Genomic DNA, 9,390 nt, shown 5'->3' with positions numbered 1-9,390 from the left:
ATCTATCATCAACAGCAAACATCTTGAACACATATGTGTTGTTGTCAACCATGGTAAATGTTGCACCTGATGTGAAAACTGCCCGAAAAGAGGAGAAACGAAGTGGGAACAACACGTGCTATATAGCACAAATCATAGAAAATTGTAAGGGACCTGTTATGCAAAAAACAACATTGACAAAATTTTTGCACAAAATGACAAAATAGCTTGCGCAATACTATCTGTAAACAGAGGCCGAAATGAGCCCGAATCAAAACTCGGAGCAAACCCAGCTCTACGAGCTATCCCAAAATATTTGTTGACCTATGAAAGCTTGCCAAAGAAATCGGAGAAAGTGAGAAGGTGTGTGTTGGAGCTGCTGACGACTAAGCCCGAGAGGATGCAACTTGCTATGATACCAATTGCTAGAATTAGGGTTGCAGGAAAACACACACAGCTTGGAAAAGACAAAGGAAGCTCAAGGCACACACGGAGAGCATATTACTTAGTGTGGAATGGAAAGATAAGATAGCCCTAGAGTGATGGGATTATATACAATGCACGGGGAAAAAATCTCCTAGTAATGCCTCGACGGTCCTAAGTGTGTTCACACAATCACTATCACATGTATATGGTAACAACCTCCTCGATTCTCATTATATACGCTCATTAGGTGGAGCTATTTTAATATATTTTTCACGCTTGTTAAATTTTGCTTGTTAGAGAGAGAGGGATCTAAAGAGTGTTTGAATAGAGTGAGATAGAAAGGAGTTGGAAGAAGAGCTAGATATATATATATATATATATATATATAGAGAGAGAGAGAGAGAGAGAGAGAGAGAGAGAGAGAGAGAGAGAAAGAGAGTATTAAATGGAACAATTCAAAATTTCCTGAAATTTTAGGGGAGTAGAGATGAAAGAATTACACATGTATGTCCAAAGAAGCAGACATGTAATTAAAAAATCTACATCCATAGGCAAAGTGAGCCTATTTTAGAGCAACTTGGAGAAGTTTACAATAGTTTTGATGTTATTGGCGATGGGTGTCCATCATGCACATGTATTAGAGAGAGGAGAGTCTTGTTACCTGCCACCATCACCCAAAAAAGAAATAAGAAAAAGTTTAGTTCATAAGGTGGAAAGCAGGTGTCATAAGAAACTCCTACGTGTTATTGATGTCACCCTAATAAATCATGCATGAGACAACACTTGGTTGAGAGGGTTCATGGTGTAGGATTAGATAGTTGCAGGAAGTACAGCACTTGGTGAGATAGTATGAAATCCTCTTGCAAAGATCTTTTTGGGAGTCTTGTCTTTATATAGTTTTCTCCAAGTTCTTGGTTCCCTCTAAATAATCTCAGCCGTGCAAAGAAAAGGGGGGGGGAGTGGGAGGTCTTTCTTTATTGTTTTTAGGTGAGGGACGTGGAGGTGGTCAGTTATAGATTCCTTTTTGAATGAGGCTACCACTCTTCCCTTTTTCACCCACGTTTTTTTGTAGGAGGTATTTCCTTCCAAGGCCATTTTTGTGGTGTGAGGTATGTTTTGAGAGGGGTGTGTGTTTTAAGGGGGTTTTTCCACCAAGACTTGTTTGTATGCCTGTCGACATCATGGGGAGAGACCCACCTCCACCCACACTAGGAGGTATGATCTCCTGGGGGTCCTAGTGTCCTCCAATTTTAAGGTGCTCCAAGATATCGTTGATTAAGCATGTGTATGAGGATGCTGTGTAGTTCTGCAAGTGCACTCTGACCAATCGCCATAATTTTGCGCGTTCAAAATCGTTGTTACAGAATGCTTGGATGTGATTTTTGATGTCTTTTGCAACTTCTAATGGGTATGTGTTACAAAAAAGAATGGGTTTTAGTTGGGACATAATTACTTTGTAGGCCCATTCTGTAGGTCTATTACTTGACCTTTGGAAATATTTGATAGGTTTGTAGGGTAGGCCATCCTCTTTTTTGGAGAGTTTTTTGATTAATTGGTTGTCAGTGATTGTGAGTTGGAGGTTGAGAAATTTGGCTTGGGTGCCGAAATTACTTTCAATGCTTAGGCAATCAGGGTATATGATGTTATTATTTATGAACTATAGAGGGTCTTCTAAGTTAATGATGAGGCGGTTTGCAAAGTATCTATAAGGCATGCCAAATTTTTCCAAGATAGATTTTGGGCTAGGTGAGTTAAGGGTTTTCGCAAGGTAATCATATTCTAGAGCATGAAGGTAGAGATTACACCATAGGGAGGAGCATTCTAATCCCATGGGTATGCCATTGATCTGCCTATACACACACTGTGGTTGATGAGCCATGTGTTAAGTTCAATCACTTGTTGAAGTGAGAATGAGAGGCCTGATTTGTAGGGGTGTGCAGACCATGATCCTTCGGTACATGAAGAAGGGAGTCTTTTCAATGATATGAATGGTTGGTGTGCAATAGAGAAGCCACAAAAAATAGGCGTGTGATGTGGTGAATCAGACCTTGAGATCCCTGGTGGGGGATATTTTCATAACATCTTTTTATATCACCTGAGTACAATGTTTTTGCTTCTTTTGGTAGATTAAGGGCACACTCATAAATAGAATCCACTATCCACCAAGATTGAATATGCAAGTTGTGGCATAGGAGAGCCTTGAGGTTGAATTTTTTGGCTCGTTCTTTGAGGTAAGGGATGCATGTCTTGAGGATGCATGCCATAAGCAGAGAAATTTCTGTGAAACAACAATTAGAGCCACATGTTATCCATCGAAATTCCTCCTTGTGGCTTTTGTAGGTTGCTGTAAGAAAGGGTAAAGAGTTGTTTTTGACTTGCAATATGGGGTGAGAGTGTTGCTTATGTATGATAGCGTGTGGTCGACTCCCATGGTGTATGGCTCAAAGTCAAGTCCTTGCAGCCTTTTGTTGGCCTCTGTGATAATTAGTTGTTTGCAAATTAGGACCGGGTTACTGGCTGCTTTATCAAGACATGTGATGAAAAAATAGATTCTAAGCTTATTGATCTCGGGTTGGAGATCAGAGTATGCTCTGTGTTTCCTTTTTAAAGGGAGGTATTTATTGCAATACCCATAGAGCATTTGGTGCATGCTTTCCCGAGAGAGCCCTAGAGGGCGGCTAATAATGTTACTTGAGTTGAGGAAGTCCATGACTTTAATTAATTCAATGATGGCTTCTTCAAGTAGTGGTGGCCTAGAAGGTATGTGTCCCAAACCATAAGATCTTAGTGTGGCAAGCTGTGGGCTAACAAATTTCCTTATGTTTGTAGAGATAAGATGTCCCCGGGTCTTGTTAATTTCGTCAGATAAAGTATGACATGCACAAGTAGACAAAGAATCATGCTGAAAAGCAAACACTTCCCTACCATTAGGTCTCCCCAATCTCAGAAAAATAAAAATTCATACAAAACATATTAAGTGCATAAGTGAAGGGTTAGTTTAGAAAATGAAAAGACAAATGAAGGTAGGAAGTCAAAAGACATATGAAGGTGAAAAGTCAAAAGACCCATGAAGATGGAAAGTCAAAAGACATATGAAGGTGGAAAGTCAAAAGACCTTTTGTGCACCCATATAAAGAAGTGTTCCTCTTCTCCTTTATTTTATTTTTAGCGTTTTCTTCTCTTTAAAGTGTCTTCTCTCTCTCTCTCTCTCTCTCTCTCTCTCTCTCTCTCTCTCTCTCTCTCTCTCTCTCTCTCTCTCTCTCTCTTCCCAGCTAATATTGTTGCAATCTACATGCTTCATCATTGCCCGTTGCTACATGCTATGGACTAGCGCATTGTTTTTGTTGTTGTGAGGGAATCTTTGAATTAGGAATACCTTTTAATTTTTTTGAAGCCATTACATAGCTGAAATTTTAAAGGGGGAAAAAAGGCTAAACTGAAGAGACATTCATCCCAGGTGGGGGTGGTGGCAATACAAAGTCCAAAAAAGAAAAAGCTTAGAAAAGCCTTTAGGTTAGGTATGTCTAGGAGAGGGTTTCCAAACAAAATTGGCACAAAAGTGCCTTTGGAGGGAGATTTTTTCTTCAAAAAAAGGTGACCATGCTCATCATGGATGACTTGCAATTTTCAGAAAACACATTTTAGTCATAGAGTAGGGCCTTAGCACTGTTAGCACATTGAGCAGTAAATACAGGGTGGGTGCGTGAGTTCTGCACAGAAGGTTGTGCCGAGCAAGGGGGTTGTGAGGAGAAGGCTAGGTACAAAGAGACTCCTTGTGGCGTGAAGCAACTGCTAGAAGAGTCGGCCGGCGACCCATTGGTCCACCTAGATAGAGAGGCGGAGGATGTGACAGGGCATTGTGGTGTGTAGGGTTGCCGTCCACGTCCTCTAATGTGTTGATTATTTTTTGACCTGGCACGCTTACCGCTCTGCATGTCCGGCATTCTGCTAGGGTTGATGGCTGCATAGATGAAGGTACCGACTTCTGAGTTGAGTCCACAGAGGGGGCTTTCTGATCTGACAAGATAGAATATTGGATGGCTTCCTTTAGTTTTTGTTTGTAAGTAAGTGAATGAGCACGGCTTTGATTGCCTCCTGCGCTTCCTTCTCGATCCAACTGGGAAAGGAGATGGTGGTCCTCTTTAAGCTTGGACTTGGGAAGAAGATGGTGCATGACCATCCAGAGTGCATGGTCGACCATAGCACGTTCCCATCTTTGCACGCATCTCCCTGACCCACATGCTCGCAACCACATTTCAAGAAGGGCCTGTGGACATTCCACACTTGAGTAGTATAGTTGGTTTCCCGCCCAGTAATTGAGATTACTCCTTTCACACCAATGGTGCATCCATAGGCTGTTTTGCACCTTGTTGTGTCAAACTTGGACATGGTGAAGGGGGCAGCTATGAGGGAGTTTTCAAAGAGGGTAGAGGTGTTGGACTCGAGTACTTGCTATAAACCAAGCTTTAGAGCTTTCTTGTCCTTCCCATTGAGTAGTGTGAAGAGGAGCCCTTCAGACAAAGGTGCCATAAGGGTGAAATTACCTATTGACCAAGGCTTATGATGTGCATTAGCTAACAGAAGCTCCAAGAATCGTTTGGGGATGTAGGGGTGAGTGTATGTTTCAAAGGGCTTTTGAGTAAGACTAGGGGTAGGGCTATTGAGAGTGAAGCTTTTGTTTGCGAGAAGTAATTCTTCTTCATCCAAATCTGTGGGGAATAGAGAGCTAGTGGCCTTAGTTGGTAGTGTGAGGGTGACCTTGTCGAAGCCATTGAGCAGGTGGCGTTTCTTTTGCCGTGACAGTGGGTCATCCCGGAGCTTCTTTCCATGTGCTTCCATAAAGCGCCTCATAAGGTTGGGTGAGTGCTCCATCCATTCCTTCTGCTCGCGCTCGTCATCCTTAGCTATCTTTTAGGCTTGTTGCAAGCTCTTTTAGCCTGTGCACTGGTGCCAATGTGTTCTCCTGAGCCAGAGAATACATTCTGAACCATGCGGGGAGGTCCAATAAGTTGAGGAGGAGCAAATCTGTGTGTGCATTTGTAGCAATGGCTGCATTGTCCAGCCCGGTGAGGGTCGCATGATAGGAGGGGTCTTTGATGCAGAGCAAAAGTCCCTGCACAATCGGAGGTGGAGCTGGGGTGAGGGAGCCATAACCCAATTGCAGGGGTGCGGGGTCCCAACATGCTTCGATCTGTAGCACATAAAAAAATATGGTTTTAGTACCATAGTTCCTAGATACTCTATGGCATAGAATTAGTCCGACTTTCTAATTAGTGTATATTAGTAGCATGTGATAATCAATAGTATGAAGACTTTAATCTGCAGCATGAGAGATAGTTTTGTGGTGTTAGCATAACACATTGTACCATAGCCTTATCATGCTTCATAAACTAGAATAGAGCAGATATGTAGTGTGAAGTCGTTATTTTGTAATATGCAGAGATAGAATGGTGGTGGTACCACAAATTTCTGTACCATGGATTTATCAAGCCGCATACCATAATAAAGGTGGGATTAGCCTTTTGTAGAATAGAAAGCGAGCGGATCCGTAATGCAGGTAGGGGGTTCAAGCAGGCAGAGAAGAGTGTAGAGGAGATGAAGCTCCTTATCATGTTGTATTTTTTGAATGGTTGCCACATAGATTAGGGGTATAGCACAGAAGGAATCTCATATGGTTCGAGAGAGACTGTTGGGCAACGCATCTTTCATGCTCCGCAAGCATGGCATAATGCTCCATGGGGGCATAGCGTGATAACACTGGCAGCTATCCATGTAGCCGGTCCACACATCCGGGCCATTCCCACATGGTAAAGCATGGCTTGAAACCTAATGCTCCTTCAAGGCTGGAATTCCTCTGTGCCTGAGCTTGCAAAAGCTAGTTGAGGGGGGCTGCTAGCGGGTTTACAAGCCCTGGCCATGGGTGGGTAGCAGGAAACCTCTGAGTGCTGCAGAGATGATAGCGCTGTGTGTGTATGTCTTGCCGGGGAAAATGCAAAGCATGGTTTGCCACATGGTAAAGCATGGCTTGAAACCTAATGCTCCGTCAAGGCCAAAGCAGGCTGGATTTCCTCCGTGCCTAAGCTTGCAGTGCTGCGAGCGGGTTTACAAGCCCATGCCATGGGTGGGTAGCAGTAAACCTCTGAGTACCGTAGAGATGATAGCTTGCCACAGGTCAGGGGTAGGGTAAGTGGCTCACAGGTAGAAAAGTCGAGTGAGGGAGAGACTGCAGGAGCCACGGATGTCAGAGTTGGGGTACCACTTTTGGTAGTGGGCTTAGCTGGCTATAAGAGAGAGAGAGAGAGAGAGAGAGAGAGAGAGAGAGAGAGGGGAGAGAGAGAAGAGAACAATATATATATATATATATATATATATATATATATATATATATATAGAGAGAGAGAGAGAGAGAGAGAGAGAGAGAGACAATTGGGCAATTGTAAGCTCTAAAGGATACTCCCGGCGATGGCTTCAGTCTCGTCAGGCAAGGTGAGTTTGTTCTTGAATACTATTAGCAGTGAGCCTTTGTTTCTTGTTTGCCCTACAAGATTTGCCATGGTCAATCCTAGAGATTATGGGGGTAGTAGTAACTGCGAGATGTTTTCCATCAGTTTTTCTCCAGATAATGACATTGAGACTCAGGTGGAGGATGGTGTGGCATTAGGTGATCAATTTCAATTTGTATTGGATACAACCTTGTTCATGAAGTTTATGTTGGTCACAAATATGGGTATGGGAATGTCCTCAAGATCAAATGTGTCAATGGTGGAGTTATTTAACAACTCCACTGATGAAAAGGTCTTGTGGCTGGAAACTCAACCAAGAAACTTCAAGAAACATTTTCTGTGCGCTAGGAATCAACGCAAGATGTTTGGATAGAAGAAGAAAGAAAGACAACAAAATATCTTCGGGTTCAAAATAGGTAGAAAAAACATAGATTACACTGGCAATGATTAATCTTTGTAGGATTCAAGAAATGCAAACAATTGCCATCTACGAGATGAAAGAAGAAGACACACAGGTGCAGATCATGTTCTGGGAAATGATGAATTCGGTGTTGCTGGACAACGGACATCGTCCAACTGATTTTAGAAGGTTTAATGGCATATGGGGCTGGAGCAAATTGAAAAGCTATTCGAACTGTATTCAACGAAGGACCATACAATGTTATGGAAGGAAAGGAACGCTTCTGCTTGTTTAATTGGGAGCAAAGCTTGCAGATTCACGCCATGCAATATGTGCATAAAAATTTTCAAGATAAGCATAAGCGTTAGTGTAAATTGTGGTGTTGTGCAAGGACTGAGGAAGAGGCAACCAGCTTGTTACAGGTCCATACGAGCTTGGTGGGCTTTTGGTAAGGTGTCCAATTGTAACTTGTCGCAAATGGATTGTTGGCTAAGTTGGTGGCATGTGTGGTACCCTTGCTGGAGAAAACACTTCGTTGGGGTAAACATTGCCAAACAATTTTTTGACAGAGTCCTGTATTTCAGTGCTTTAATGCAATCCCATAATAACAATATGTTGTAGGAAGTGGATGATCTGTCGTACATTCCAACTACAAACCTTGCTGAAATAAAGCACGCGAGTTGGCTTGCTGGCGAGGAAACAAAGAAACATTGAGCTTGTATGATGCATGAGTGTCTAATCTATCAGACACTTTGCTTCAAAGTGTGAAGATGCTTGCTTTTTTTAAGGATATATATCAAGGAGCTGGAATGTCTGCAGAAAAACTTGCTCGTCGGACACAACAAGTCCAAGGACTAGGCTCAACTACTATTGCTAAAGAGATTGAGGATGGGATCGGAGGTACACCACTCTATTTGCGATTGGCAATGGAGGGAGATAATATTATAGTAGCCAGAAAGCAAAAATAGGTTGGGACAATAAGCTGTGAGGAGGAAAATGCTTCACATTGGCCAAAGTATCTCACTCAAAACATCCCACGAACTTGTAGAGGTCTCAACTACCATAGTGTCCAGTCAGGTAGTCAAAGAGCACGAGGGTGGGCTAGTGGTTGAGGAGATAGACATTCATCAGAAAATGTGGGCAATCCGTCGTATACCAAACGAAAGCAAGGTTCAATTTTAAGAGTGGTTAGGATCTAGAATTGGTAAATCATTGCAAAATAATTATAAAGTACAGGGATGCAAGCGCTATTGCACCATCCTTTTTGGGGTATTCGGACATGGGAAAGAGGTGATAATAGTGCTCACGATAACGGTTCAGAGGAACAATTCGTGTGGGAATTCATGATTTAAAAGGGTGGCTTATGTCTTGCTGCTCTTCTACTATGTGCGAAGCACATTTTTTGGTTATTACATGTTAGATGATGATTAAATATTGTAATACTTTTTGGAGAATTTCGTGATTTAGAAGGGTGGCGTGTATCTTCTAGTCCTACCCCTACATTTGAAGCATATTTTTTTTCGATGTACATGTTAGATTGAATTGCAAATACTTCTAACATGTTTTGGTTAATACATGTTAGATGTTGATTTGATATGATAATGCTTTTTAGAGCACTTCGTGATTTAATAGGGTGGTGTGTATCTTCTTGTCATGTCCCTATGTTCGAAGCATGATTTTTTTCTATGTACATGTTAGATTGAGGATTCAATTGGATTGTAAAACAACAAAAAAAGCTCCTTCCAAAAAGCGCTCTCCAACGAGGGCGTGGAAAGCTTTTACTTGCAAACACTACTCATGTGAAAGGATTAGAAAAGCTCCCTCCAAAAGCTCTCTCCATTCCCACCCCCCTAGAAAGCCAATGTGGAGAGCTTTGGTGAACCTCATCATGTACTAGACAATTGTCCCAATGCTCAATGAGAAGTGATCAAAGATAGCCAATACTGAATGCAAACCACCCAAGTATAATTTCATTGTCTAGCCTTGGGAGTTTGGTCTCCGAATCTTTAGCTCTAAGAACTCCTATATATAAATTCATTAGTGTTGTGGTTAAAATCTGAATATCCCCCCTTTCCACATCAG

General features: G+C 42.1%; 1 pseudogene; it reads right to left on the bottom strand.

Moving 5' to 3' along the window:
* Positions 1-4,857: 4,857 nt before the first annotated feature.
* On the bottom strand, positions 4,858-6,017 carry LOC147452709 (uncharacterized; annotated as a pseudogene).
* Positions 6,018-9,390: the final 3,373 nt, after the last annotated feature.

Source organism: Adiantum capillus-veneris, chromosome 8, assembly GCF_014529385.1.
Source record: "Adiantum capillus-veneris isolate H3 chromosome 8, ASM1452938v2, whole genome shotgun sequence".
Lineage (NCBI taxonomy): Eukaryota > Viridiplantae > Streptophyta > Polypodiopsida > Polypodiales > Pteridaceae > Adiantum > Adiantum capillus-veneris.
This window is presented reverse-complemented; position numbering and strand designations above follow the sequence as displayed.